The sequence below is a fragment of the Nelumbo lutea genome, chromosome 5 (assembly GCF_056320005.1).
Source record: "Nelumbo lutea isolate HS-2025 chromosome 5, American lotus-T2T, whole genome shotgun sequence".
In the NCBI taxonomy this organism is placed as follows: Eukaryota; Viridiplantae; Streptophyta; class Magnoliopsida; order Proteales; family Nelumbonaceae; genus Nelumbo; species Nelumbo lutea.
Genome location: NC_142688.1, coordinates 66,759,544 through 66,764,706, shown reverse-complemented (window position 1 = coordinate 66,764,706; position 5,163 = coordinate 66,759,544). Strand labels below are relative to the sequence as shown.

The 5,163-nt window shown below is 34.2% G+C and overlaps 1 non-coding gene across 1 annotated transcript; it reads right to left on the bottom strand.

The window, feature by feature from the left end:
• Nucleotides 1-4,621: 4,621 nt before the first annotated feature.
• LOC148852766 (small nucleolar RNA R71) lies at nucleotides 4,622-4,728 on the bottom strand. The gene has a single exon (XR_016100085.1). It is a non-coding gene; the product is annotated as a small nucleolar RNA R71 (small nucleolar RNA).
• Nucleotides 4,729-5,163: the final 435 nt, after the last annotated feature.

Here is a 5,163-nt window from a genome sequence, read left to right as displayed (position 1 = left end):
ATTCTTGCTAGAGATAGAAGAACCATCACTCATGCATAGGATGAACATGCGCTTGAGAGAGGCTGTTCATGATCTTGGGGTTTCACCAAACCAAGGCTCAATCATGATTTATTCGAATGATCCAAATTGATAGATTGCTGAATTCTGAGATTGACATTTACTGCTTACTCTTCTAACCTGAATTGAAGGCAATTGGGCCAATGATTTAGATAGATTTTAATTTAGGATTTCTTAGCTTTCATTAGAGTTTTGATTTATTTGTTGATCAGATAAGAAGTGCTCAATTTAGTATTGGTAATTGTTTCCTAAATCCTCGTGGGAACGATACTTCACTCATTACTTTATTACTTGAACGGCTAGTGCACTTGCTAGTGTCACAATGAGCCACACATCAAATCATATGGCATGCTATATTCTTTGAACCCTAAATGCTTAAATTTTTCAAGTACTTTCTCAATATAATGTGATTGGCTTAATGCATAGCCCCTACTATGCTTTTTAACTTTTATTCCCTAGATGTTATCTACTTTTCCTAAATCTTTCATCTTGAAGACAGATGATAAGTAGTTTTTAGTTTCATTTATGCCAACCATATTTGTACCCACAAAAATCATATCATCAACATAAAGATATATAATTACTCCATAATTTTTAGTGAATTTTGAGTAGATGCATCTATTAGCACTATTATGTTTAAAACCAAAATCTAGAATGCAAGAATCAAATTTCTCATGCCACTGTTTAGGTGCTTGTTTTAATCCATATAGTGATTTAACCAGTTTACAGACTTTCTTCTCATTTCTAGGAAGAACAAATCCTTCTGGTTGTTCTATATAAACTTCTTCATTTAAATCACCATTTAAGAAAGTAGTTCTAACCACTGGTGCATAGGTGTCAAAGTAATCAATCCCTTCCTTTTGAGTAAATCCTTTGCCTACCAATCTAGCCTTAAAAGTTTGTACAGTTCCATCAATATTGTATTTTCTTCTAAACACCCATTTACATTTTATTGGTTTTGATCCTAGAGGCAGGTCTACTAGTACTCATGTGTTATTTGACATTATTGAATCTATTTCATCATTTATAGCTTCCTTCCAAAAGGCAGCATCTCTAGAGGTGGCCTCATTGTAGGTTTTTGGATCATTTTCAATGTTTAGGACAATAGGTATCTTATTTAAAATCTTCTCTCTATCAGCCTCAACCAAAAATATAATTGACTAAGTAGAGATAAAATCCGGACCTAATTGTTTCTTTGTTCTTTGTCTTTGACTTCTTCTAGGTCCTATTGTAGGTGTTACAGTTGTGTCATTTCTTCTTACAGTCTCATTATTACCAACAGGTATTGTGATATGAGTTTCTTTTTTAGGTTGTCTGTCATTTCCTATGGATTCATTTTCTATAAATTTATGACACAGTTTATTTTCAATGAATTCAATATCTCTAGTTTCAATTATTATATTGGATTCTAAGTCTAAAAACCTATAGGCTTTGCTATGTTCTACATATCCAACAAACATATTTCTCTTTGCTCTGAGTCCTAACTTGGTTCTTTTAGGATCTATAACTCTATAATATACTAAGCACCCCCACACTTTTAGGTATGCTAAATTAGGCTTTCTTCCTATCTATAATTCAAATGGGTATTTGTTATTAACTCTAAAAATAATTCTGTTATGTAAATGATAGGCTGTTAGGAGTGCTTCCCTCTATAGGTTTAAGGGTGCATTAGCTTTTAACAACATGCAATTTATCATTTCTATAAGTGTTCTATTTTTCCTTTCAGCTAGGCCATTCTATTGAGGGGTATAGGGAACAGAACACTAATGTATTATTCCAAATTCTTCACAGAAAGAATTAAACTCATTTTTAAAGTATTCAACACCCCTATCACTTCTAAGGATTTTAATTTTCTTTTCTAATTGATTATCAACTCCAGTCTTATACATTTTAAACATGTCAAAGGCTTCATCCTTAGTTCTCATAAGGTAGATATAGGTGTACTTAGAAAAGTCATCTATAAATGTTATGAAGTATCTCTTACCACCTCTAGTTAATACACCATTGAGTTCATAGATGTCAGAATGAATTAATTCTAGAAATTGAGAATTTCTCTCAACACTAAGGAAAGGTTTCTTAGCCATTTTAGATTTTATACATCTCACATTTTTTAGTTGATTCATTACTATAACCAATTATACCAAGTTTGCTCATGTTCTTTATGAATTTAAAATTCAAGTGTGCTAATCTATCATGCCATAAAGAGAAAGAATCAACAATATAAGCAGAAACTTTTCCTTCATTAATACTTAATTTGAACATACCATTACAACCATATCTCTTTCCAACGAACATCCCATTCTTGAATAGGATTAGTTTGTCAGATTCAAAGACAACTTTGAATCCCCTCTTACAGACAAGATTTACTGAGACCAAGTTCTTTCTAATGTCAGGAACATGGAGAACATTCAAGAGAGTCAGTGTCTTTCCAGAGGTGAAGTTTAACTCTATGATGAAACTAAAAATTATCATATTTTTATCCCCAAATAATCAGTCCTTTATACTAAATTAGTACTTAATTGGACTCATTGTTCTTGTATTTTGATTCAGGGCATGAAAAAAGGCATCATGAGAAAAGCAAGGCAAATCGGATGACTTTTTACAGTTTCAGCACTGTTCAGTAATCTAGGCCTAACACTCACAGACGAGCTCCGATTGGGTTGATTCAAGACTCAGTGGAAAGATAAGAGAAAAAGCTACAACTTTCATGTTTTTGAATTTCATAGATTCGGCTTAAATCGAGGTCGAATCTGGGCCCAAAGTTGGAGCAAATTTGTAGGAAGGCCCAATTCGTAGCAGAAGCCCAACTTACAGAGAAGCCTTGCAGTAGCCCAATTTGCAAAGAAAGCTTAATACAAATGCAAGAACAAGAAACTGAGAAGAGTCCTATCAGATTTAAATTTGTGATTAAATCTTAGAATGATAAAGAGATTGAGATTATTAGATAAGAGATAAGAGTAGGATTAGATTAGGACTTTCTATTTTTGAAGGATAAACTTCAAGGAGTTGGAGACCACCCCCTTCCCTTTAAACTATATAAAGGGATGGGGGGCGGACTAGAGAGGTATCAAGAAAGTAGAGGATCAATATATCTATCAAGCAAGAAGACTTCAAGAAGGAGGTGGCGGCAAAGAGAAGAGGAGATCTCAGCTCCAAGGGCGACACCATGAGCTCTTTCTTTCCTCTTGTTTGCTTTATTTCCTCTATTATGAATTGATTAATGTGTAGGTAGGGCTGTGAAAAGCCTAACCATAACAATGAATATATTTTTATTCTGATTTATCCAAGATCATGATTTCCATATAGTCTATGAGTTATCTTTCTTAATGTGATTAGGAGCAACCATCTCTTAATTGATTAGGTTCATGTGAATGAATCGAGAGAGGAATTTATATAGCAGATCAAATAATTCATGGTGTGAATTGAATGGTATATAGGGGTATATACACATGATTCATCTGAATGTATGGGTTTTTCTCTGAACTTAATGCATTTCTGTCTTAAGAACTCTTGTCGAGAGATCGAAGGGTTACCTGATAGAAGTAGTTTTGATATATCTTGAGAAAGATTATTAAATAAAATTGGAAAAACTTCAGCTTATGGGGATGATAAATTATCTTGGGTAATCGCATCCATTAATATTCATTGGAATGGTTAGGTAGACCAAAGGTCCTAGCGAATTCAATCAATCATTGCATATTCAGTATTGGTTACTCTTGCTTTTGTTTTCGTTTTCTGTTTTTTAGTAGTTCTTATTCTTGAATCTGAAATTCGATTGTCCAACTAACAAAGGAAGGTTGTGGTTCTAATACTTATTTTGTTAAATCCTCGTAGGAACGGTATTTTTATACTACTTGATAATTAGTGCACTTGCTAGGGATATAATTATAGTTATCAAGTTTTTGGCGTCATTGTCGGGGATTTAATCTAAAATAATATTAGAACTTGTTAACCTTGGTTAATTTAGACTTTTTATTTCTGTTTCTACTTTTTATTTTTATTTAATTGTTTGAATTCTTGCTGTGTTCAGATTCACTAGTGCATGACACGCACTAGACGAGAAGGACTAGCACGATTCGATCCTGAAATAGAGAGGACCCTTCGCTTATTGCAAAGAGCCAACAGAGATCAAACGAGAGAGGAGGTTGAAATTGGCGAACCAACAACAGAAGTTGAGGAAGAGATGGCAGAAGCAAATTGCACCCTTTTGGAATACTTTTGTCCAACAATTGATGGGGCTACTTCTAGCATTTGCAAATCCACAATTCAAGCCAACAATTTCGAAATCAAGCCTGTAATCATCCAAATGATTCAGACAAGTATTCAATTTAGTGGGTTGCCAAGTGATGACCCTAATGCACATATTGTTAACTTCCTGCAAATATGTGATACATTTAAACATAATGGAGTTAGCAATGATGCTATTAGGCTTAGACTATTTCCATTTTTATTACGTGATAGGGCTAAAGATTGGCTTAACTCACTCCCTACAGGAAGTATTACCACTTGGAATGATTTGACCCAAAAATTCTTGGCTAAGTATTTTCCACCCTCTAAAACAGCAAAATTAATTAATGATATCATTACTTTTGCTCAATTAGAGAGGGAATCTTTGTATGAAGCATGGGAACGATTCAAGGAGATGCTTAGGAAGTGTCCTCGCCATGGGGTACCAACTTGGCATCAAATCCAAACCTTTTATAATGGTATTACCCCCTCTAATCATTCTATTACTGATGCAACTGTAGGTGGCACAATCATGAGGAAAACGCTAGAGGAAGCTTATGACCTAGTGGAAGAAATGGTGTCGAACAGCTACCAATGGAGTAATGACCGAACTGATCGAAGGGGAGTACACCATATCGATTCCTTTGCAGCCATATCTTCTCAACTTGCTAGTCTGAATAAAAAATTGGATACTCTTAATGTTGCAGCAATAAATACATCATCTAGCATACCATGTGATTTCTATGGTCAATTAGGACATATTAATTCTGATTGTCCATTAGGTAATCCTTTTGCTTCACATGAGAATGCTAATTTTATTTCTCATACTAGCAAGCCAAATTTCAACCCCTACTTGAACACATACAACCCAGGGTGGAG